This window comes from Mandrillus leucophaeus, unplaced genomic scaffold (genome assembly GCF_000951045.1).
Source record: "Mandrillus leucophaeus isolate KB7577 unplaced genomic scaffold, Mleu.le_1.0 Scaffold1473, whole genome shotgun sequence".
NCBI lineage: Eukaryota > Metazoa > Chordata > Mammalia > Primates > Cercopithecidae > Mandrillus > Mandrillus leucophaeus.
This window is the reverse complement of record NW_012101447.1, coordinates 247,717-274,812: the sequence shown is the minus strand read 5'-3', so window position 1 is coordinate 274,812 and position 27,096 is coordinate 247,717. Positions and strand designations below refer to the sequence as shown.

General features: G+C 34.6%; 1 protein-coding gene across 2 annotated transcripts in view; it reads left to right on the top strand.

Annotated features, from left to right (window-relative positions):
- Window positions 1–27,096, top strand: part of CNTN1 (contactin 1) — a 348,227-nt gene that overhangs the window by 155,075 nt on the left and 166,056 nt on the right. The window lies entirely within an intron of this gene.

Here is a 27,096-nt window from a genome sequence, read left to right as displayed (position 1 = left end):
CTGGCCTCGGCCTCCCAAAGTGCTGGGATCACAGGCGTGAGCCACTGCGCCCAACCAAGAAACAATTAAAAAAGAAACAAACAAACAAAAAAACCCTGTTCTCTGATCATTCACAGTAAGTTATAAATAGTTCATAACATCACTAAACATATGTAAAAACAAATCACATTTTATAAAGAGGATAAAATGGTCTAGACTTAATATTTGGAAAGCAAGTCAATTTTTTCTCCAACAACAAATGACTGATATGTTAAATTAGTTTTATCATTTTTTTTTTAAATCGGAGTCTATTATCAAGAACTCACATGAGGAAAAGTTTAGACAAAATGGTAAACTCAAATCACCTACGCAAGATCTGCATGAATGGGTGTGATAGTCCTTTATGTGTAATGTTACTGAACTAGTAGCTGCAAAACCCTTGTCTATTTTCCATTTTCTGATCCCTCTTAGGAAGTAATAACACATTTTTGTAAGTCAATAGCTATGACTATGATTCCCAAAACAGGGGCCTACTGGAGTATTTTACAGTTATTGAGTGACACCCAACCTCGTTATCTTTCAGATCTCAATATTTTGTTTTATGAAAGAATCAAAGTAAGAAACCTGAGCATGTGAAAAAGCACTTATTTCCAAAGGAAGAGATCATCTTAGTCGTTTGAAGACTTACATGCTTAATGCACTTTCTATTTGTTAATGAGATTTGTTCACATTATATAGCTTTCAATTAGTTGTTTTGAATTAATTTTTTATAGTCCATGTAAAATTATAATATTACAAAAATAAAATCAACATGACTGAGGAGTCTGAAGGGCAACGAGGTCACATATCCCAGCCTTGGTTTATTCAGAGATTGATTAACAGGCTGTGCCTTGGAGTTGGCTCATGTGCAAGAACGAAATCAATGTCATGGTTTTGCATGTTGAAATTTTAAGGCACCATGATGACTTTAATTGTATATATTAAATTATTTATCAAATATTATAAACAGCACACTTTACTATTTCTTTATAGAACATTGGTCAGCAGCTCTTTTCGAAAACCAGTTACCCATTAGAATTTTATTTACTACTCCTCCAAAGGATTTTCCAATATTCCTCCTACAGTTAAGTAAAGGCCATTTCTCTGGCATGTGTTTTCTAAAGTCCCTTAGCTTACTCAAAAATTCTGAGAAAACAACAAAGATCCTGCTTCTCTAAGCAATACCAGACATAAACTTCCCCAAAGAGAAATAAATTAAGCATTTTATGCTGCACCAAGAATGTTCTCCTTCTCCTCTCTCCTTTTTTTATATGTTATACAAAAAGAGTCAAATGGTGGGGATTAGGAATGAGAAAAAGAAAATTAAGAAAGGAGTGAGACAAAATCAAGAAAGAGTCTAATATTATATCACCAAAAAATAAGATATGTGTCAGGCAGCAAGGAGGGAAATTACAGAAATTAACTGAAGGCTAGAATAAGGAAATATGCATAGTTTTGTTCTTGATTTCCCTATATATAGGAGGAAATTATGGTCCTCTGTGAGAAGACAGGATATGAAGGTCACAGAGACACATAAATTCTTTGTTACAATCAATCCTACTTATATTATGACTTTTACCTTTTGTGCAACTTTAAGTCCTTGTTCTTTTCTCTGTTGGGCATTTAGAAATTTGTATCAAGATAAAGAAAAAATAGGTAATTCATCAGAAGCAGGAAATTCATAGTGACTATTGAATGCTACATGAAAATAAACAGCATTGTCTTATCAAACAAGCTGAATAAAGATTGTGAAAAATGTCTGTAATAATACCTTTGCTCCAAGAATTTTAGTGCTAATGGCTGTAAGGAATTCAAAATAGTGTAATACAGCGTGTACTCTCAAGGAACACATTTATTTGAGGTGACACAAAGTCATAAATAATGTAAATATTATATAATAAAAAGAAAAAACAGATTAGCAATAAGGAAAAGGCAGATTATAGGGATACATACTATGAGTGTATTCATTTATTCAACAACTATTTCCTGATTATCAGTAAACCTAAAATCAACTAGATTTTAGAGGTCCAAAGATTATTATGAATTCCACAGTTTAGGAAATCTGAGTAAGAGGATTTCCTTTTAGTGAGTTTTTATGTAGGTTTGAAGGGGATGTAGGAGAATATTCTTTCCTAAGTGGATGCAAATACGTTTGCTGAGTAAATGGTTATAAGGATAATAACAAAGTCATCAAGTTTTCAGGATATAATGATAAATGCCTTTGTCGTAATGCCAAATACAAATACATTTCTGCTTAAATGATATAGAAGTGAGAATGCTGGAAAGGAGAGATTTTAATCATTATTCAAACTATTTGCTGTTGGTGCTATGTGCAAAAAGAAACTTTACTCTTAAGCAAGTAGATGATGTAGTAAAAGATTGTGTATCTATCACTCAGTAGTCCTTTGACAGTAAGTGTCAGAGAACCCAGCTAAAGCGGACCAAAAAAAGAACAGGTTTGTATTGATACATATGATTGAAAAGTTCGTAAGTAAATATGGCTTTGTGAATACTCTGGAACACAGATGATTTAATCAGGAACTTATTTTTATTCTTCTCTTGACTCTATTTTATTCTCAGGCTCCATGACACTTTTTTTTTTCCATTTTAGGCTTACATCCTCAAAGCATTCCGTCCAGAGGAAAGAGGGGGAAACTTTGGTTTGCTTCTGAGTAAAGTTACTGTTTTCTATGATTGGAACTTCTAAGGTTAGAAACTTATCTCTTAGCCAATAACTGTGGCTAAAATGATGGAATTACAGAGATTTACCAGGAGTAGACTACAAACCTATCCTTCACTTCCAGTGAATAGAAGAATTCAGATATTCAGTGTTATAACTGGATAAGCATGGAGCCTATGTGCTTCCACTTACATCCACATAGAATGAGAAGAGAGGAAGTTTATTTCCCAGAGAATATTTGTTGTACTGGAAATGAGTGCAATGCAGAAGTTTTATAAATCCACCTAAATGTTCACTCCAGGGTGTTGTATGATAGCACTATGCTGAATAGGTTGGATGAAAGAATGCTTGGAGAGAGAATGACCACGTACTATGGCTACAAATTGTATGAATTTGAGCTATATACATAAATTGGAATGGAGAGGGTGATATGCATGTGCAAAATTTTTTGAAGAATGGCCTGGTAGACCTTGGTGATTGATTGTCTGTTAGCTTTTCCAATAGTAGATGTTTTCATAGTTACACATATTAGGGCTATACTATGGCCAGAGGTTCCGAAACTTCTGCAAGTTACAGCACTCTTAATTTCTCAGTTATTTTTGCATGGTACCCCTTCACCAAAATAAATAATTAAGAAATATATTTAATAAATATTGACTACTCCAGTAGGCCCCTATTTTGGGAATCATAGCTATAGCTGTTGACTTACAAAAATGTGTTATTACTTCCTAAGAGGGATCAGAATATGGAAAATAGACAAGGGTTTTGCAGCTACTAGTTCAGTAACATTACATATTAAAGACTATCACACCCATTCATGCAGATTTTCAGTAGGTGATTCGGGTTTACCATTTTGTCTAAATTTTTCCTCATGTGAGTTCTGGATAATGGACTCTGATTTTAAAAAATGATAAAACTAATTTCACATATCAGTCATGTGTAGTTGGAGAAGAAATTGACTTGCTTTCTATATGTTAAGTCTAGATCATTTTGCCCTCTTTGTAAAATGTGATTTGTTTTTGTGTATGTTTAGTGATTTTATAAGTTATTTATAATTTTGTGTGAATGATCAGAGAACAGCGTTTTTAAAATATTGGTTTCTTTGGTGGGGAAGGAAGACATGAAGTTAGGAGGATGGGGGCTTTAATATAATAGGCATCAGATATTGAGGGGAAGGAGTACAGGGACTGATAGGCAGAAGTAGAAAAAGAATTGTCTGTAATAAATTTGCATCACTTCTCAGTTCCCTAAGCATTAATCTTGATTATGATTGGATAAGGCAACAAAAGGAGTATCAGAAAAATAGGCATATGGAATGATATAGAGAGAACAAGTTGAACCAACAAGCATTTCGGAATACTTTAAGTGCCATTAGTGATTTGTTCTGATTATTTAGACATGAGTTAAATAAACCTCATCAGTATATTTATGCCTTTTCTTAGTTTGATTCAGAGACTGTTACATAGAACAGGAAACATGTGTCATTAACAACAATAAAAGTAGATGATTTGAACGCCATTTCAGTATGAAAATAAATGATATATTGTCCCAGATTAATTCTGGTTTCTGACTCACTCTCCCAGAGAGTTCTCTGTAAACTTTCTGTAATATGAAACACAGAAAACTGAGTTATATGAATATTCATCCAGATCATCTTTTCTCTAAGACAATAGGAACTAGTACTTTCAGAGGAAATAATCTCATCTGAACCTCTCTCTCCAGTTGCCCATCTCTCAGGATCTATGCCATGTGTAATCATATGATAGAGCTCGAAATAGTACTCCATCTTCACTAAGCCCACCTGGTGTACCTTCTAAACTGAATATGAGTGTCAATATTCATGCATACATAATCTCCCTTTAAAATGCTTTGAATTTAATATATTTCATATTTGGTATAAGTAAAATAGTTGATAATAGCAAAGACCTTTAACTTTTTTTTTTTGGTTTCTTACTTGCTTTGCACACATGAAGCCTTGATTTCTACATTTTGGCTTGTGTTTTTATTATCTGAACTGTACATTTGATCCATTTGAGCAAATCTCCTTACAAGCTAGAATATTTAAGATACAACTGATTGTCTTTCAATAATTTATTCCAGAATATTTATTCATCACTGACTATATGTCTTGCACAATCCATATGCTTTTAATTAGGCCATATGTTACAATAACCTGAAGATTTCCTCAAGCCTAAATTTTAATAAAGCCTGACTCCAGGCAGAATAACTAGGGTTTTGAACCAGGGGAGGGGTATGTTTTTAGATTCCCAGGTGATTCTAAATTGCATTCATGGTTGAGAATGATCAAATTCAAGCAATTCTTTTTTAAATTAAATGTATTCTTCAGCTATTTGTTGACTATTTCTGGTATTGAGAAATATGAGGATGATATAGTCATGGTGTCTGTTCTTTTTCAGTCCATACTCTTGACAATTAAAAATATTATGAAAGTCATACAACTGTGATAGAGAAATGCAAATGTATTTCTCCAAACTTAAAGCACAAGCATCATAATATTTCAAAGGAAACAAGAAAATTCTAGTGATTTTAGAATTAATATTCCTTTTCTCCCTTTCCATCTGTCTGCTACCATAGCTCACAATGTTTAGTCACAGGATAAGAGAAAAGTTTTCAAGCATTTTCCACAGATGTGAATGTTTGATATAAAAAAAGACACTCTGGTTTAAAGAGTGTTGCTAGGAAACACAATTTGAAGATGAAATCCCCTACAGAGCTGTCTTCCATCCTGTAATAAGAAAGTGTAGTGGTAGCATGTCCTGATTTAAAAAGCAGAAAAAATAATCTATTAGCTGTGTATCCAAAGGAAACTTGTTTCAGGCTCATTTAAAACTTATTTGGAAATAGTTTGGGCTTATTAATATGCACCAGAACTTCCGGGAATTCTTTTGTTTTTTAATTGGTGCAAGGATAAAGTTGTAAGCATATAATATTTTGTCCAAATAATCACTATAAGAGAAATGCACTTAAATACAATAATGAACTCATGTTAATTTTTGCTTTAATAGTAATTTCCACTAAAGTAATATATCCTTTATCATAGGAAAATGTGGATATACAAAAAATATACTAAGATAATAAAGATTGCCCATAATGCCACCTTATAGAAATAACCATGCTTTGGTGTTATTTATGTTTTATTTCTTCTAAATACTCAAGGAATGTTGGCTAATGGTTGTTATAGGTTTGTTCTAACACACTGCCATTTAGCAAGTAAAATAGTTTAATCCACTTATATTTATTATAATTTATTATGTACCTTGATGCATTTCTAAAATCTTATTTTATGTTTTTTTATTATCCAATTTTTTACTTTTTTCCCTCTTTTCTGCCTTCTATTTGATTAGTTTATGTACCATGTATTATTGAGGTTATAATATCTAATATTTAGTCCTGCATTTTCACATAATCCAGTATAAGCTTTTCCTGATTCTGATTATTATAAAGCATTTGAAAGTGCAATTTAAGGTCTCCCTAATATTTTTATCATATTGTTCTATTATATGTAAACACATCAAATTATTTAATCAGAATAAATTTCTCTATGAGGAATCACTGTATTAAAATATCTGAATACTTTTAAGACACTTGATGCATATTACTAAATTATTTCCTGAAAAGGTTGTCTTGGTTACTACTTCTTGTAGCAGTATAGGAAAATATTAATCACTGCATCCACATAAACATTGAGTATTGTTAATTTTAATGCTGTGCAAATTTTGTCAAATAAAATATATATACAGCATTTTTAGGTTGCATTTTTTATTCATGTCATACATGTATATTCATTCATGTAAGTTTAACATGTTCTTTACTCATTTGTCTATTATTATGATAATAGTCTTTCATATATTAAATATGAGTTCCTTATAGCTATGTCTGTAATCTTTTTGAAGTTTTTTCCCAATTTATATTTTGCCCTTAAAATTCATTCTTAACGTTTATATATGCAATTTAAAATGTTTCCTTTGTATTTTCTTATATTCAGGGAGTTGGTGTATTTATTTCCTTTTTAAGTTAATTTGATTTTTATATTTTGACTTTTAATTCATCTGAGTTTTTGTTGATATATGAAGTGAGATTAGAATACTTACTGATTTTTTTCTAGCTATTTAATTGCCTCAGTGCCCTTTATTAAGTCATATTTCATATCCTTACCTGTTAGCACTTTCACAAATAGAGGATGTAAGCAATATAAATGTAAGCCTGGTTTAAATCTTAATTCTACCACTTACTAGCACCAGAAACACCACAATGCTGGGCAAATTGCTTAACCTACATGACTCAGGTGTTTCATCCCTAAAATGGACACAAAGAAAGAACCTATATCAAGGTTTTTGTGAGGGGTGAGATAATATATGTAAGGTGTCTGGCACACAATAAATGCTCAGAAAATGTTAGCTCTTATAGAATCTGTTTATTCTTCAAAGAACAACATTTTTTTGTTTATGAAGGTTTTTATTATGATTTTCAGTTGGTAGGATTATAGTTACTTTATTAGCCTTCAGAAACAATTTGGTAGAGTACTTAAGCACATGGACTCCAGAGCTAAACTGCTTGGTTGTGAATCCCAACATCCCAACTAGTTTACTGTGTGGCCTTAGCTAATTCACATCTTTGTGTTTCAATTTCTCTATCTGTAATATTGAGATATTCATAGCCCTTACCATAGAGATTTATTGTGAGGACTCCAATGAGAATGAAATGTATTTAAAGTGGTTAGTAGTAAGTGCTATGTAAGCATTAGCTATAATTTGTTTCAAAATAGTCTTAATGTCCTTTTCAACTATTTTTCTTCTTTTATAAAGTTGAGACTTATTCTTTCAAGTTTAGAGAAATTCCATTTGTGCTTTGATTGAAAGTATGTCATTTTGGAAAACCTTAAGAATATTGAGTCTTGTTATCAGAGAGCTGGTATATTTTTCCAATTTGTCAATGCTTCTTTTAAGTCTATCAATAAATATTTATAGCTTTTCGTTTCTTGTACTGATTCTTAAAAGTATTTTTAGGTCATCAGTCGTGTGTTTGTTAATACTGCAGGCTGAGGCTTCATTTTTCTTATTTCTAAGTAGACATTGTTAGTACCAAAGAAAACTATAGTTTGTATTTATCTTCTGCTTAGTCACCTTGCTGAACTCTTAATGTTTGTATTTTATTTAAATCCATTTTCTTTGATATTCTGGTGTATAATCATACTGTATGCAAATAATAGTTCTGCATCCTCATTTTGATTGTTGTAAATACAATTTTTACTTCATTTTGAACTATATTTGCCTAAGCTCCAAAACAGTGCTAAATTCTGTGTTTCAGGTATGGTAGAAGACACTGGGATAAACAGACAGACCCGACAGTGACGGGCCCTGTCCTCACAGTGCTTTAAATCTATTCCCATGGACTTAACATGATATTGATCTATCAAATCCTGTGTGTTGGTTTGCATTATTTAGGGGAGATGTTATATAACCTTCATTAGATTATTAAAAGGGCTTATGACTGTAAAAGGTTAAGAGTCTTTTATTCTAATTTATAGTGATAAATCAGTCTCATTAATATCCTGATTAATTTTTGTGATGATTTATATGTTCTTATTCACTGTTACAGCCTTTTTAAAAATTGAAAATAACTGTGATAGTGTTAACCATTTCCTTACATGTGTACTGTATATATATTTTTAATTACCCATATTCTCAAAACTCAACTAATTTTTCATAGAGAAATGTTAAGATACATTGAAAAGAAAAAGACTTGAGGTACATTAATTTACATTTTTAAGAGTCTCATTTTGAGTGTTCAACAGTAGTACTGGAAACATAATTCAGTCTGTAATCACGGCTTGGTCCCCTATGGTTTCTGTAAACATAAATAAAAATGTGGTTTACAATCTTAACTTGTTTTAGACTCTCGATTACAATTTAAAGAAGTGTGATTAACAATAACAACAAAAAAGCAAGCATATAGAATTAGGTTTTCTTTTGCCAGCAATTAATCTTTTTGTGGACTGCAGAAACACGGGGGAAAGATAGCTGATTGGTAGGAAAGACAGCAAGGTGTTTACTGGGCCTGGTAGAGAGACTATGGGCCCATTTTATCAGTTTAATAAACAGAGTAAGAGTCTAACAAGCTGGGGGGCTTTCCACAAACAAAACAAGTTTGAGAGTTGTAGCAAAAGGAAGAGATCCTTTCCCTTGATTTAGCATGTAGGAGAAAACCATTCACAGGAGGGGCACTCATGTGGACAAAGAACACAGTCTTGCTTCCCCTTCTGCCACTCGTTTCACTCCATAGCATCTTGCCAGTGGGTGTGCAGGCCTGTGCCAGGGATGCACTCCATGGGGCCAGTTTGCAGAAATCTCTTGAAAGTATTTTGACTGAAGCTGTTAAAAGTTGAACCATTTGAAATTTCTTTATTCTCTGTAAGGGTTAAACTAGGTTATTCTCTGTAAGGGTTAAACCTGCTGCCTTGGGAAATTCACTTCCTATCGGTATGCTTGTATTTGTAGTGGGAGGGAGATTCTTTAAAAGGTTGGTGAGAAGGACCAACCTTTTATATAGCTGGGCCTATAATTAAAATCACTGCTCTTTATTAACTAGATTTTAGCCATAATGCTGAGAGGAAAAAACAAAGACAGGGGATGTGATAAGTGATTTGAAAGAAAACAAAACAAAATTGTTATGAGTCAAATATAGTTGTCCAGTTTGAAAGGGATTGAAGGAAAGAAAAGGGTCTATTAGAATGTCATTGCTTCTCTTTTCGGTCTCTTTAATTTATCCCTTTACATATTCTGTGCAAATATTAAGCAATTTTTTAGGTCAGTGGCATAGTTGTAACTCTCAAAACAATTTGCTAATTTATACATTCAGGAATTTAAAAACTGTTTACTAAGCATTTCCTGTGTGATAGGTGTTGTGGTAGGTTCTCGGGTTTTTGAAGCCCCAAATCAATGGGAAAGTCAGACATTGAGAATTATTTAATCATAAAATGTAATACTCGTCCTTAAAGAAAGGCACAAATGGTATACATATCAATGTATTATTATGAGTATTAAAAAAGATAATTCACATAAAGAACTGGCAGTGATCGTGGCAGAGTTTACCTATCATATGTATTCCAGTGATGAGAAGAATCATGAAGACCAGCATTATGCTGAGGATGAAGATGTGAGGGATCTTCATTTATTATCATTGGCAAGCTGCTTGACTTCTCTAAACCTCATTTCTCGATGTGTTAGTTGGAGTCAATAATAGTTACCTACATGTAATTCTGAAGATGAAAGATATTTGTAAACCACCTGTATTTGAAACAGTGATATTCTATAAATGAGTTATTTCCTTTACCAGACTCCTATCCATGAGTTATTAATCTCTAATACTATATGGATATTATCAATAAAAAAGAAATACAGATACATGAGTGGTATATTCTGAGAATAGCATTAGATATGGACTATCTCTAAGGTCATTTTTAAACAGAGCGAATATCACCTTTCCTGTGACTCCCTATTGTACTTTATTTCTCCCTATAATTTTTGTTATTTTTTAATAGACTTTAAGAGTTTTAGGTTTACAGCAAAGTTAAGCAGAAATAACAGGGAGTTCTCATATACCCCTTGTCTCCTCACACATTGCCCACCCCACTATCAACATCCCGCACCAAAATGGTACAGTTGTTACAATCAATGAACTCGCCCTGGTACATTATTAGCAACCGAAGTCCTTAGTTTACAGTAGGGTTACTCTGGCTGTTGTACATCCTATGAATTTGTCTGAATTTATAATGATAGTATCACACAGAATAGTTTCACCTGTTATCCCAGCACTTTGGGAGCCGAGGTGGGCTGATCACGAGGTCAGGAGATCGAGACCATCCTGGCTAACACAGCGAAACACCGTCTTTACTAAAAATACAAAAAAAAAAAAAAACTAGCCGGGCGTGGTGGCGGGCACCTGTAGTCCCAGCTACTCGGGAGGCTAAGGCAGAAGAATGGTGTGAACCCAGGAGGCGGAACTTGCAGTGAGCTGAGATTGCACCACTGCACTCCTGCCTGGGGTACAGGGCGAGAATCCGTCTTAAAAAAAAAAAAAAAAAAAAAAGAATAGTTTCATTGTCCTAAAAATCTTCTGTCACTGCATTACAGTTCTGTGATCTCCCTATTTATTTCTCCCTCCTTGCTAATCCCTAGGAAACACTGATTATTTTACTGTCTCTGTGGTGTTGCCTTTTCCAGAATGTCATGTAGTTGAAATCACACAATATACAGTCTTTTCATATTGAATTCTTTCACTTAGTAATATGCATTTAAGTTTCCTTAATATATTCTTATGGCTTGACAGCTCATTTATTTTTTAGTGCTAAATAATATTCCATGGCCTGGTTGTACCAAAGGTTATTTATTGATTCCTCTACTAAAGGATGGGTTCCCATTTTTGGCAATTATTAACTAAGGTGCTATAAACATCCTTGTGCCAGGTTTTGTACTGACATACATTTTCAACTTCTTTGTGTAAATACTAAGGAGTGCGATTGCTGGATCATATGGTAAGAATATGTTTAACTGTGTTAGAAACTGCCAAACTGTCTTCCAAAGTGGCTGTACTATTTTGCATTTCTATCAGTAATAAATGAGAGTTCCTGTTGATCCACACCAAATGCTAGTGAGGATATGGAACAGCAGGAACCAGCAACATTTGGTGTTAGATTTTTGCCATTTGAATTGGTATGTAGTGATATCTTTTTACCATTTTAATGTGCAATTCCCTGATGATATATGATGTTGAGCATCTCTTCATATATTTATTTGCCATTTGTTTATCTTCTTTGGTGAGATGTCTGTTCAGGAATTTTGACCATTTTCTGGTTGAGTTGATTGTATTCCTATTTTTCAGTTTTAAGAATTTGTGTATATTTTGGATAACACTCGTTTATCAGATGTTTTTACAAGTATTTATCCCTGCCTATGGCTTGCCTTCTCCTTCTCTTGACAGTATCTTTTGCAGAGCAGGAATTTTAAATTTTAATGAAGTCCTGCTTAGCAATTCTGGTTTTCATGGATTCTGCCCTTATTGCTGTATCAAAGAAGTTATTTCCATACCCAAGGTCACCTTGATTTTCTCCTATGTTACCTTGTAGGAGTTTTATAGTTTTGCATTTTAAATTTAGGTCCATGACTCATTTTGAGTTAGTTTTTGTGAAGAGTGTAAGGTACGTGTCTAAATTTTTTTGTTGTTGCACATGGATGTTCAGTATTTTAGCACAATTTGTTTAAAAGACTATGTTTCTTCATTATATTGCCTTTATTTCTTTGTCAAAAATCAGTTGATTGTCTTTATATGATATCTAGATATATATCTTTATATCTAGATATAAAGATAATTTATCTCTTTAAATTATCTTTATATTTGAACTCTCTATTCTGTTCCTTTGATCTATGTATCTGTTTTTTCACCAGTACCACAGTATCTTGGTGACCATAGCTTTACAGTCTTTATAGCTTTAAATCTTGAAGTTGGACAGTGTCAGTCCTCCAGCTTTGCTCCTTTCCTTCAATATTGTGTTGACCATTCTGCCTTTCCATGTAAACTTTAGAATCACTGTCAATATACACAAAATAACTTGCCTCAATTTTGATTGGGATTGTGTTGAATCTATAGATCAAGTTGGGGAGAACTGATATCTTGACAAGTTTGAATCTCCCTCACTATGTTTTTATCTTTGTGTTTTACTTAGATATTTGTTCAAGGGAAGAATAATTTGTACTCTTCCATACTAGAGCCCTATCTAAAACGTTTATCCTTTTTGCTATCCTTAGTTTTGGTCAAATAACTGGTTGACTCTTAAGGTTAAGCAAAGATCTACCACTAAGAATTTGTATTGTGAACCTGTCTGAAGGTGACTGATGTATAGATTAGATGCAATTAGCAGAAAGTGAGAGGAAGGACATAACTACAGTGGAAATGAGCTTCTCTCAGGGTCTAAAATCTGTTACACTGCATACCCCTTAAAGTGTTACTCTCAATTGATTTTTTTTTGTTTCATAAAATAATGTGTGCATTCTAGATGAGTCCAGGGAGTTTCTCATTCTCAGCAAAATACTTAATCCCAGCCATATTAGAATTTTGCCATGAGAGGCTGTATTAGGTTACTGACTCTTATTCAAATAAAAATATTAATTACAGAAAATAAAATAGAATCTTCCCAAAGAAGGAGATACAGCAACAGGAGATGGAAAAACCATAGCCAAACAATCATTATTACTGACATATCAGAAATAGCACCTGACTTAGTTAAGATACTGTGCTTTGACAGGCATGCTAATCATGTTTCAGGACATAACTTATCCAACAACTATACACTCACAGCCATGGGAAGGGAAGTCCACTTCTGCAAGGGCAAGAGATTTGAAACCTGAAACTTTGTAACTTTTTTGCTGACAGGGTTGGAGGGTGATTTGCTAACATCTCATTATACAATGTATGTTAAGAGAAATGTAAAGGTCAAAACATGGTGCTTTTTGTTTCTGCTGGAGTGCTCAGAGAGATTCAGTTCAGCACAATATCAATCACTACAAATTCTTCCCAGAAATTCAAGACAAATTAATCAAAACAAATGGAATTCAAGAAAAATGAAAACTGGGGGTGGTGGTGGTGGTGAATAAACAAATATATGATTGAGTTGAAAACATAACAATATTTATTAAAATACCAAAAGTATTAAATAGAAACATTCTGATGTAATGATTTCAGATATAGTTCAAACTTGAATAAAGAATGTATGGTCACATAAAATGTAAATAAGTATATCGCCTTTCACCTAAAATTTTCCAGTTAAATGCAGAACCTTCCTCTTTACTCTAACTAGGTAGATAATTATATCACTCTGCATAGTCATGTTAGGAGTTTAATTTTCAAGCTAAATCAAAATCACTTAAAATGTCGATATAGTTTAAAATTTAAGAATAGAAATTTGGACATATCAAACTCAAAATTGATACTTTATTGAAAAAAGCTAAATGTCTTTGAATTGCTATAACAAACTTTATATGTTCAAAGTCAGTTCACAAAAATAAAAGAGGATAAATTTCTGCATTCTTCAACCCCCAAATTTCTAATATCTTTATTCTAAGAAACCGCAGCTATTGTAGTGATATTCCTTCAATCCTGAAAATATTCAGGAAGCAATTTATTTAAAAAATGTTTTACCTTGACAGAAACTTTAGATCACAAGTCAAAGGTATTTCTTCTGAACTTGTAAAGAAAGTAAATAATCTACCAAGAGAGCAGACAGCTCCATGACTGCCAGTAGATAACAGTTCTCACTCCTTCCACCCCTTATTTTGTTTCTTTGAGTTAGAGAGCCATGACAAAGGAAAAACAAAATAATTTCAGATTTATATTTCTGTTGCTTCATTTTTCTTCCTTCCATTTTGTTTATTGCATAAAACAAATTGATTAGGAGGTTCCATTACTGGGCTTCAAATGTTATCAATATGCAGATAACTTCCAAGTAGCTCTCCCCCACTCCTGTCTGACCTCTAAATTCTGGTCTTATTTATTCAAATGTTTTCCTAGTATCTCCACTTGAATGTCTAATGGGAAACTCAAATCTAATATGTTCAAAACTAAATTCTTGTTCAACTCACTTTCCCATCAAAACTCGAGTTCCCCTTTTTTGAAGAGCAACATGTTGCACTCTGATAGCCACCCCAAAAGGCAAACACCCATCCCTGAATCCCTCCCTTTTCCTCATTTCCTGTTCCAATATCTCTACAGGTACTATGCAATCAGAGTTTATCTTTCACTGGTTCATACCCTCCTTGAAGACAAGAACCATATTTCTTGGATCTGTTAAATCCATAGGACGTAGCAGGGTGTATATACAATAGTCACTTAAAGATTTTAAAACAAATAAAATTACCTGTATAACAGCTTTTTCATTTGATAAGCAAATGATTGCTTTTACATACCTACATTGCAAGTGATACTGGCAACTTCACTGCATTGAAGAAGTCACTAGATCTTGAAAGATAAGCTCTGTTGTATCCTTCCTCCCAACTGTTAAAACCCACAGAAGATATACAGAAAGAGTGAATGTTGATTTAAATTGTGAACTTTAGTTAATAATAATGTATGAATATTAGCTCATCAATTATAACAAATCGACTACTATAATGCAAAATGTTAATGGGGAAACTATATAGGAGAGAAGGGATGTATGGAGACTCTCTGTACTTTCTGTTCAATTTTCTTTAAGTCTAAAACTGCTCTGAAAATAATATATAAAATGTGTCACAGGAAAAAATACTTCTCTCATTTTATGCCATTATATTCTCAAGACATCTAGAGACCCATTTTTTCTCCAGTTCCCAATGTCTTATCTTTTAAAACCTAACTTTTTATTTAACTTTTTATCTATTAGCTTACTATATTTCATTTCCTTCCCCTAAGTGAAAAGAGATAATATATAATGCTGACTTCATGAAGACTTATGAAGAAATCAATTCTATGAAATAAAAATATTTCTGAATGAGTTTATTACAACTGAGAGGGAAATGTGCTGGAAATTTACACTGAATAGTACCATTTTTAGAGAATTTGGTCCATATAAATTCAGTCTTGGCAGCTAGTCATTGGGGGTTTTTGAACTGGCATATCCTGAGAAATGTTATAACTTCTCAGTGGAATAAAGAAGAGGGGAAAGAACATTATAGAATGATTCTTTTCTGTAATACATTTCCATATAAAAGGGTTTTGAAAGTCTGGCCTCAAGATAATTCCGGAAATAGAATTAAAAGACTGCGACTCAAGTTTCTATTTTATAGTAAGTTTAAGTTTTATAAAGTGTCAAATTGATGATCAGTTATATGGAAACCTCTATTTATAATAGTCTAGTCCATTTTTATACTACTTTTAATTTTCAAAGTTACTTTCATATATTATCTTATTTGGTATTCATAGTCATGCTGGGAAAATTGTAGAACAGATGCTAACTCCTAAATAGATAACCACAATTTCACAAAGTAAAGAAAAGAAATGCATGGAAGTATCCTCAGTCCAATTGTATCAGTCCATTTTCTATTGCTTCAAAACACCTACAACTAGGTCAGTTATAAAGAAAAGAAATTTATTTCTTCCATTTATGGAGGCTGAGAAGTCCAAGGTTGAGTGGCCATATCTGGTGACAGCCTCCTTGCTGATGCAGACCCTGTAGAGTCCTGCAGCAGCAGCAGCAGCACAGGGCGTCATGTGGTGATGGGACTGCGTGTGCTCGGGTGTTTGCTCAGGTCTCTCTTCCTCTTCTTGTAGAGCTACCAGTCCTACTCCCATGATAACCCATGATTCCATTAACCCATGAATGGATTATAATTCAATTACCTCTTTCAGGTGTCCCCTTTAAATACTGTCATGTTAGGGAATAAGTTTCCAACACATGAAATCTGGGGGACATACGCAAACCATGGCACCAATGTTAACTATTTAATAGCAATTCTTGTGCTTCAAAATTTCTTAATGAAGGTAGTTGCACAGATGTTCATAGATGCTTTTCTTTTAATTATCAGCTCTATTCTAAGACACCTAAATCTTCTGAACATACACACACACACTTACATGCTCACACACTCTTACACACATACATTTATTAATCACACTGTGCAAAGTATTTAAGCCCCAATAGGAATAAAAAGATATGTATAAGGCATGTTTTATTTTCCTCTCTCTCAGAAGCCTAGAGTGTAGTTAGGGGTGAAGAGAAACGATCGCAGGTGTCTTACGTACATTTTTTATATAATCCTCAGAAGTATGTATTATATTACTATTCCCATTTTAGAAACACTGAAATGACTTGCCTAAATCCACTGAGCCATGTGCATCAGTGCTGACTATACACACAGTCTGTACTCTTGTCTCCCAGCCTCACTGCCTTTTGATAATATAAACATCTAAAATGCTATGAACATAGGCTCAGATATCCTAGGACAGTTTTATAGTTGGATATTCTGTTCTATTTATTGTCCATTAAGATATATCAGAAACACCAACTTTCAACAAAGAAAATACTTCTCCAAAATACTTTCTTTCCTCAACCTTTTAAGTTGTCCTCAAATATATTTTTTCTAATTCAGTTTCCCAGTATTCAATTGGAAGTGGCCTTGCATTTAAAAAGTAAGCAAGAATATAATAATAAGATATCAGTAGGTGAGACAAAGGATCACTCCAAGATTTTTGACAAGGAGAAGACCTCAGAAGAGGCTGTCTGAGGAGACACTTTCCTATAAAGATAAAATTTAATCTAGATATTGAAATAGAGTTGAAATTTTTATTTTCTCTTTATCAACTGAAGCTAATAATAGTAGCTACATCATCTGTTTAGATGAAAATTGAGTTAATACTTAGGCTTTTAAAACAGAGCCTGACTTAGAAGTTGGAAGATGGAGTACATATATCTTAACTACTAAGCTAAAATTTTTTAAGTTTGTCTTTTAATTTCTATTGCCTAGCATAATGCCTAATACATAAAAGTATGTAATAGATAATTGTTGAATGAATGATGAAATGATGATGTATCATTGGTAAATTTTGAGTCAGAGAGTATAGTAAGAGAATTACAGTTTTTGGAGGTCAAATTGACATTTGTATTGTTCACTAAGCTTCAGAGATTTGGATATATGTTCTTTACAAAAATAAATGTTTAGACTCTTTCTTCTTGGTGGAAGGGATCAAAGTTTTCTCTAAAGCTTGTGCCTAACTAGGCGTTAAGGTTTTGAAGTTTGAGGATTTTCTTCTACTGCTGTTACTCACTGGGGCTTGTACGAAGCATTTCACATAGTAGGCACTCAGAAAGTATTTGTTGATTGATAAGACTTGGATTTGATACAAGGAAATAGTTGCTTATGTTCAGGAAGAATAATTAAAGATATCAGAAACTATAGAATCACTTTCCTTTAGATACCAGTTTTTGTATAATCCACATCTCTTTATGTAATTTCATATTACTGGAGGCATGTATTGACCCTTGCCCTACTGACAAATTAATTAATATTTGATATAAATTTGAATAAAAAGGAACAAAGCTCTCTGTACAGCCCAAGACTGTGTTGTGAATGTAAGTCTGAAACTTCAATGGTTTGGGGGCACCAGGTTAAGGTAGCCAGGTAATTTCCCCAGTATCTCTTCTAGTAATGAAACCTTTAAAAGGAGCCAGAAGAGCAGAGCCTTCATAAACCAAAGCACTTAGGATTAAATAGGATGATGATATTTACCTGTAGAACTATTCAACGACTCTCTGTGAAAGAAACCAAAAGTTCAGCACATGGCATTTAATTTAAGGTGCCATGATTTTAACACACTTCTCTTTCTCAAATATTTTCATGAGTATATGCCCTAGCCATGCTTATTCTTCAAAGGTCTCTGAATTTGGCCTTTATTTTTCTCCTTTCTCTATTGCTACTTCCTCCTGGATCTGCTTGCCAAATATGGAACAGTAATTTGCTTTTAGTAATTTCTCAGTAAACACATTCAACAGATTTTAATGGAGTATCTTTGATGTGTTAGGCATCATGTTAGGTAGTGTGGGGGGTATAGAAAAAGGAGTGAGATAATCTGCTGTTGAGGAGTTTGTAATTTAGAAATTCCCTCCCTGAATAAATATCCTTGATTTACCAGTACTTATGCTACTGCTACAAAATGTCTGGACATGGTAGATACTTAGGAAATGTGTATGGAATAAATTAATAAATAATTTTAAATTACCATTCATCTACCCTTATAGGATTACTTTGTTCTATATTCTTCAAAGAAAATGTGAATATATTTCTTTGTCTTTAAACAGCATGCAATAAAAACAGATGTCTGCATGGTTAAATTGCACAATCACTGAGATTATCTTATATGTGTTTCAAATATAAATATTTGAATAGTTTTCGTTGAAGTGAATTTAACATAAAATTCTCTTATGCTCTTTCTAGATAGATATAAGGGCCTAAATAATTTTGGTATGAATCACCTGTCAGTTTAAGTACTGATATAATGATCTGTATTCAATGACTCTTTTATCTAAAAAACAAAATGTCAAGGATTACATCATGCTCCCAGGAGGACTGTACCTTCCATATTGACATCTCTTAACCTGAACAGCAGCTAATAGGAGTTATGAGATCATCATCTCATTCTTCCTTCAAGGGTGGTCTCGTGTCAGAAGACACTCAGAAGTTTTGTGTACCTTTAGATTTGTGAAGTGGAATAAATGCCTAATATTTTAACAAAGATATCAAGATACTGTGCAGCATGGAGCAGCCTCAAGCCTTATAATCCTATGCAGCAGCATTAGGTAGAACGACTTAAGAGCGAAACCTCAGAAAGCACAGCGGCAGCAGCGATGAAGCCTTTTTGTTAGATGTGGGCATCTCCATAGAGGAGTAAGGCCATACAAAGGGAATATTACAGGACAGGAAGTCTTTCGAACTCTCAGGGTACATTGAGTGAGCTCTCGGATCTGGCACTGTTTCTTTACAGGTCTTATCCTTTTATGCTTATATGTGAGAGCAAAAGAGAAAAGAGTTTGGACATTCTCTTGCTGATGTAGGATTTTTTTCTGCTGTATTAAATCCTACTTTGGATCTTTATATATGATTCACAGGTATCACAAATCATGTTTCTTTTGTAGTAGTCTACCAATCTCAGATCGGTTTGAATTGCAGTTGAGCAACAATGAAAGTTAAAACACAATCAATCAAGTCATTATAGTCCAATAAAGCAATCTCATATAAAAGTCAGAAACCTTCTAGTTATTAGTCAAAGCAATACATCAGAATACCTTGTTTATTATGATATGGCAAAATGAATCAGATGTAGACATAGCAGATATTTGTTTATCAAGTAGACCAAATGTCACACAAAATATACTATAGTCATAATTTTAAGAGACAGACTATTAAATACCATGTATCTTCTAATTTTTAGAGATGCATTGGCTGAACACATGGCCCTAGAACACATTTACATGCACATAGATACCTATACATTGTTCTCTGTGAGCAATGAAAATATTCCAACCTTCACTTAACACACTTACTACAACAATTCTTGAACTTTAGTATGCCCACAGATTTCCTGGAAAACTTGATTAAAATGTAGATACTAAGACTATTCTTCAAGAGTTGCTCAGAAGTCGATCTTATTAACAATCACATGCTAAATGTTATTAATGTAGGTGGCCCTTGGACCACAGTTGGGGAAACACTGACTTATGGTTGTGAAAAATATGTTAATTATTGAATATGCAAAATATTTTTTATAATCTAAAGCAAAGACAGATACTAAGTATCTTTTAAAAAAATTAAATAATAAACAATAAGGGATTTAAATCTGTATGGAACAGAAGATGTCAAACCTTTGCTCTGTGCTCTGTTACTAGCTATTTGTATTTGAGCAATCCATGTAATCCCTTTAAGTCAGTCCATCTCTAGAAATGGCTGCTGAGGAGAAAAAAATCTTAAGGCTTTGACAGATATGGATGTTAATTAAGTGCTGACAGCACGACATGCATTTTAGAGAGCAACTGACTGCTTACATTTTTAGATAATTTGATTTATAATTAAATTAATTGCTCCTTTATTTTTGAAATGATGTAATGCAAGCAGAAGAACGTAAAAATAGTGAAACTTTATTTGTGATGTTTATAGCACATATTTTTCCTGGGATAATTTAAGCCCATGGTGTCATACAGGACTATAATTGCTACAGCCATGCGTATTCCCTGGAATTTCAAGAAACCATCATTTTTAGCTGGTAGCAAAAAATAGGAAGTCCCACATAGATTTTTGTCCTACATTTTGGGAGTGTGTGTATGTATGGTTAGGTGCCTTGTAAAGTTCGAGAAAATGCAGAAAAGCCCACCTGATTCCGAACTATCTTGCCATGGAACTGGTAAGGTACCAACTCCACACAGTTATTTTGCCTAGAATTACAAAATTTGAGATGCTAATGGAAAATGGAGATAATAATGAACAAATCAAGTGATATTATTTCTTGCTTATCAGCAATACTGAGAATTACTGATTCAATCAATGAACAAAAGAAGCACTGTTTTAGCAAACAAGATTTAGAACTCACAAATGTATTTGCGAGATTCCACTCAACTTCTTTCCCATCAGTATATTTATAAGAATCAGTTTATTACTCAAGGGCAAAGCCATATTTTAGGTTTGGCAAATAATTGCTGCTTAAAATATTAAATGAATATTAAAGGAAAGATAAAACATGGTAGATAGGTTTTAGTAGGAGTTGGGAAGGATGAGGAGATGTGAAACTGACAACTGCTCTGTTGTCGATGATTTACATAAAGAATCTGTGTAGAAGAGACTGAAGGGAGCCAGGCAATGAATGGGAGTACTGAAGGAGACACAGTAACCTCAGATACATAAATGCAGTAGAGAAGGAAGTAACAGGCATATCTGCTTAAAATCTTATAAGCCACTAACTTGTGAATTTTCATATCTGATCCTGAGCAAATCTCTCACATTTCTAGAACTGTACTGAGTTAATACAGATCATGTAGATTGCCCAAAAATGCATAGCTAGTAATATAGCCAGGATTTGAATCCTTTTATTCTAGACATTTAAATTCCCTATGTTTTATTAATTTTTAAAAGAGATATTTAAAATCTGTTCTGGATCTAGATCATAAAAAGGATTTCTTATATCCAAAACTTAGCATATTTTTCATAATGCTAAGTCAGTGTTTCCCAAATTGTGGTCCAGGGGCTACTTAACACCATTTGGGGTGCACTTGTTAATTAGGCAGATTCCTGAGTAAATCACAAGAATAATAAGAATTTCTGTGGAAATAGCACAAACATCTGATTTTAATCAAGCTTCCTAAGTAATTTGTAGGCATACTAAAGTTCAAAAATTATTGTTGTAAGTGTGCCAGGTGAAGGTTGGAATGTTTAACACTCTAGGGATGTTATACTTGATGAGATGTTTTAGAATGTGTTGTTGTATTGCTCCTCTTTCATGTATACAGCACACACATTCAAGTGACAGGCTGCTTGAGGGGCTAAGGCTGTTGCCATCTGAAGACCAACGCAGCTCTACCTACTCGTTGAACAACAACATATTTTATTCTGTTCAAATATATTTCATAATGATTGTAATCATTTGCAGAAAAGGGGGTATTCTCCTTGTGTGTGTTCTGTATTCCCTGGCTCAGAACAGTATGGTCTTAAGAAATTTTTATGAAATGTATTTGACCACAGCAGAAGCTTATTCAAGTTAAGTACATATCATTCTAGGCAAAAAGACACCAATATGTCACTTGATGCATCCCCAGAGTGTTAAACATTCCAACCTTCACCTGGCACACTTACTACAATAATTTTTGAACTGTAGTATGCCTACAAATTTATTAGGAAGCTTGATTAAAATCAGATTCTTGAGCTATTTCCACAGAAATTCTTATTATTCTTGCAATTTACTCAGGAAACTGTCTAATTAACAAGTGCACCCCAAATGGTGTTAATGTATTGATGTATTGATGATGCATTTGTAAATAATTTATTTGGACTATCCGGCACTAGAATAAAACATGACAAGAGCTAGATGGAGGTCTGTCCAGCAGAAAAATGCGTATCTAGATATAGGACAGATTTCTCAAAGGAGAAAACCCTAGTGTTGTCTAAAGGAAAGAGGGAGAGGGAAGAAGAATGACAAGTAGAGGAAGAGAGGAGAAAAAAAAGACAAAGATGTGTCATACTGTCTTGCCTTACTGTATTAAGAAGTGTTGTTGTTTTGAAATATGTGTAAGAGATTTAGTAAAGGATGCCGGAGAACAGAAGGTGAATTCTGGAAATTAACAGAGTGCCAGTCCATGTCAGGGATCCATCAGTCATGGAGACCCACAGAGTTGTGTGAGATTGTGAGATGCAACAGCAGCAGCAGTACCTGGCATAAGTCCTGGCTGGGTGTACAAGAGGTCGCAGGACTCTAAAGGCTGACACGTTCAGGGAACTGGCCAGCACAGCATGGCCTCAGAAACAGGAATGCACCCCCAGTTCCTGCTCCTGGGCCTTCTTTCAGTTTTTGAGAAGAAACAAGTCTGCTCCTGTGACTGGCACATGTTTGTCAGAGTTGCTTGTTTTTTGCCTCTGCCACTTCATTTTTTGCAGCACTTTCAGGTCCATGGAGGTCAGGGGGATAGCTGTGAATTAATAAGTGGTATGGCCTCGAGAGAGAAGTAATAAGGACAGTTTCTTCCACATTAGCAGGAATGCACTCAGCTTGCTGTCTTCTCTACCGTGCTGCTGAAGGATGTGATCAGGGAGGCACAAGTGATGGGATAACTGGTGACACAATAGAACAGATCACCAGCAGAAAAACAAATGTGTGAACAACATATGAAAGATACTTTTATACCCAAATGGCAAGAAATCCATTTCATAAAATAAATTACATGCTGCTGGGGATGTCTCACTGTCCTACTGAAAGACAAAACATTTTGAAGTAAAGGAAAAGATAGCATGGAATAACACAGACAGGCTCAAAGTAATGAACTCTTCATTCTGATTAGAGTGTACATATTCAGAACTGGAAAACAGAGACTTTCAGTAATGCCCAATAAACCACATATTTCAAATTGCTTTTAAATATTGATACTTAAAATATCCTTTTCTGGAGTATGGAATCCGTAACAAGGATCAAAGCCCCAGTAAGAGACATTTTCCTTCCTTCTTTCTTTCTCTTTTTTTTTTTTTTTTTTGAGATGGAGTCTCACTCTGTCACCCAGGCTGGAGTGCAGTGGCATCATCTCAGCTCACTGGAAGCTCTGCCTCCCGAGTTCACGCCATCCTCCTGCCTCAGCCTCCTGAGTAGCTGGGACTACCGGCACCCACCAGGCACCACGCCCGGCTAATTTTTTGTATTTTTAGTAGAGACCGTGTTTCAGCGTGTTAGCCAGGATGGTCTCAATCTCCTGACCTCGTGATCCGCCTGCCTTGGCCTCCCGAAGTGCTGGAATTACAAGCGTGAACCACTGTGCTCAGCCCTCTTCTTCTCCTCCTTGTTTCTTTTTCCTTCCTTCGGTGGCTCATGCCTGTAATCCCAGCACTTTGGGAGGCCGAGACGGGCGGATCACGAGGTCGGGAGATCGAGACCATCCTGGCTAACACGGTGAAACCCCGTCTCTACTAAAAAATACAAAAAACTAGCCGGGCGAGGTGGCGGGCGCCTGTAGTCCCAGCTACTCGGGAGGCTGAGGCAGGAGAATGGCTTAAACCCGGGAGGCGGAGCTTGCAGTGAGCTGAGATTCGGCCACTGCGCTCCAGCCTGGGCGACAGAGCGAGACTCCGTCTCAAAAAAAAAAAAAAAAAAAAAAAAAAAAAAAAAAAAAAAAAAAAAAGGGGCATGCCACCACACTCAGCTAATTTTTTTGTATTTTTACTAGAGATGGGGTTTCATCATGTTGACCAGGCTGGTCTCGAACTCCTGACCTCTGGTGATCCACCCACCTCAGCCTCCCAAATTGCTGGGATTACAGGCATGAGCCACTGGACCCAGCTCCTATTCTTATTTTAGGAAATTAAAGTTCATTTTGAATTGAATTATAGTTATGCACATGGTCCATTCATTTCATCATTTATTCAGTAACTCCATATTGAGTGACTTCTGTGTGCCAGGCATTAGCTCCACAACAATGAACAAGATAGGTATCCCCTGCCCTGGTTGGCTTATGGCCTAATGGAATAATAAATGGTTACTGAATACTTTCACAGTCAACATTTTGCATGCACAACTTTATGCAAACCTTGCAATAGTGCTATGAAATAGATGTTCTTTCCATATTAAAAGGTGAGGACAATTAAGTTCAGAGATTGAGTAACTTGCCCAAAGTTGCAAGCTAAAGAATGGTTGAGGCAAAATTCAGGCAAGATCCGGCTAATTTCCCCTGTACACATTTGTGCATTTTGGCACATGTTCTCATATACTGTGGTCATTATTGAGAAGGAACTGCTAAATTACATTCTAGCCCTAGAAAAGTTTTCTGTATTTTATTTTCAATTTACTGAGATCTCTTGCTGTAGGTGGACACAACTAATGTTTTTTTAGGCCTATCCCACTTCTTTTCCAGATTATCTATAAAGTTCATGGGTAAATAGACCAAAATATCACTGATGTACTCTATCAAAATGAAAAATCAGAAGCAAACTTTCACAGACGTTGCTCTTAATTCTTCAACTTTATTTATCTGTTTCTTTTTCTCTCTGGTCAATGCTGCTTTCTTGCCCCTCAATACCAACACTGCAGTAGCATCTCTTGCTCTTAAATGTGAATATCTGTGGGAAACATTTAGAATTCTCAAATTAAAACAGTTTATTATTACACAAATTAGGATTTCACCCTGTCGCCCAGGCTGGAGTACAGTTAGGATTCCACAGATTATGATTTGTGTAATAATAATAAAATTAAAATTAAAAATAATAATATGTTTTCTAAGTTAATTTTTACAAAGTCAATTGTTTGATTGGCATTAAAGTTTTGGCATCTTTATGTGTTTGCTTTTTCTAACTTTCTCTTCATTAAAAGAACTTGTCTTATTTTGTATGCGTAACTCAATGAGAAAAATTAGAAACTATCAGGCCAAAAAAAAAGATCAAATCCACATTTTTGTGACAAAGTCTAGATAGGCATAACCAGTGTATACACATTTCAAAAATTTTCACTTAGGTCTATATGTGGATAACGACGTAATGCACAATCAAAATAAGAAGCTAAAAATCTTTCCACAGATCACGTAATTGATTTTCCTGTCCTCTGAAAGAATTGTTTTTCATTCTTCACCAGTGTTAAACTAGTTTCCTCTCTGCCCAATTCTGCCTAGGAAAATAAATTAATAAAAATTTTAAATTTCAGACATATATATTAAAAAGGAAAAATATGTTTATCCTGGCCCATATGTTACCATGGGCGAGGTAAAAATTTTGTCCAGCCTCTGCCAAATGCTAGGATTCTTGCAAATCAGGGAGTATGTGTGTTCTCAAAATCCATTAAAAAATAGACTCCTATATTTTTCTTTGACGTAACAGTGTGACGCAAGCAATCAGTAGGATTTTAACATTGCTATTTTAAATATGTTTGACTATATTTATACGTTGAACACTAGAGCATTAGGTGTTTTCCTTTTAGAATTGTTTTCATGCTTTTTTTTTTTTTCTTTGAGACAGTTGCTTTTGTTGCCCAGGCTGGAGTGCAGTGGCATGAAGGTCTCGGCTCACTGTAACCTCCGCCTCCCGGGTTCAAGTGATTCTCCTGCCTCAGCCCCCCGAGTAGCTGGGATACAGGCATGTGCCACCACACCAGGCTAATTTTGTATTTTTAGTAGAGATGGGGGTTTCACCATGTTGGTCAGGCTGGTCTCGAACTCCTGACCTCAGGTGATCTGCCCGCTTCGGCCTCCCAAAGGGCTGAGATTACAGGTGTGAGCCACCATGCCTGGCCCATGTTCTATCTTAATTTATATTTTCACTCAACTCTATGTCATGAGATTTCAGTTATGCTATTATATATTCTTTTAAAACAATGATTTAATGTCTTTTCAAGATGAAACTCCTATTGTGTCATTACTGATGAGTGCTCTTTCTAATGCCCTGGGCCATATCATTCTTAAGGTGATCCAGTAAGTGGTGGTTGAGGCAGGAAGTCACCAAATGACTCAAATCTAAGAATGCAACACTCCTGTATAATGCCCTGCCTACCGCAGGAAGGCCCATTCCCACCATGCTGTGTTTACCATGCTTTCAGTGAAAATGATTAACACTTTTTCACATTTAATAGCATACAGGTCCACACAACTATGTCATTGCACTGGCTTGTTCACATATCTGTGTACTCTTTTTCTACGAACTTCTTAAGAGCAAGCAAACTGTGTCTTTCTTGAGTCTTCGTAGCTACCTGCTTTGTCACAGTGGTGAATTTTACCATGGAGATGATGAAACTTAAGTTGCAGCGCCCTTCACCTGCATGGGGCTATTCTGGGATCCTGGGTGAAACCTTAGCAGTGTAATCACATGGTCGTACATTACTGCAAAATTTTTAAAAGCAAGATATTTTAATTAGGCTACTACATGGTTTTGTAGTTTCGTTTACATTAGTAATTTTATTTTCTTCTTGTCCTGAAAGAAAGCTCTCCGAATGGACAATTTTGACCCCACAAAACCTTGATTGTCACCTGTTGACATGCAAGGAACACTTATTTGCTTTTTCATTGAATTAATAAGTGAAAGAAGTAAAAGGGATGAGGAGGAATGAATATTTTGTTAATTAATGTATTTTAACATTTAAAATTATCATGTCTGGCAAAAATTTTCTTTAAGCCACCAACAGAAAATGCTAAC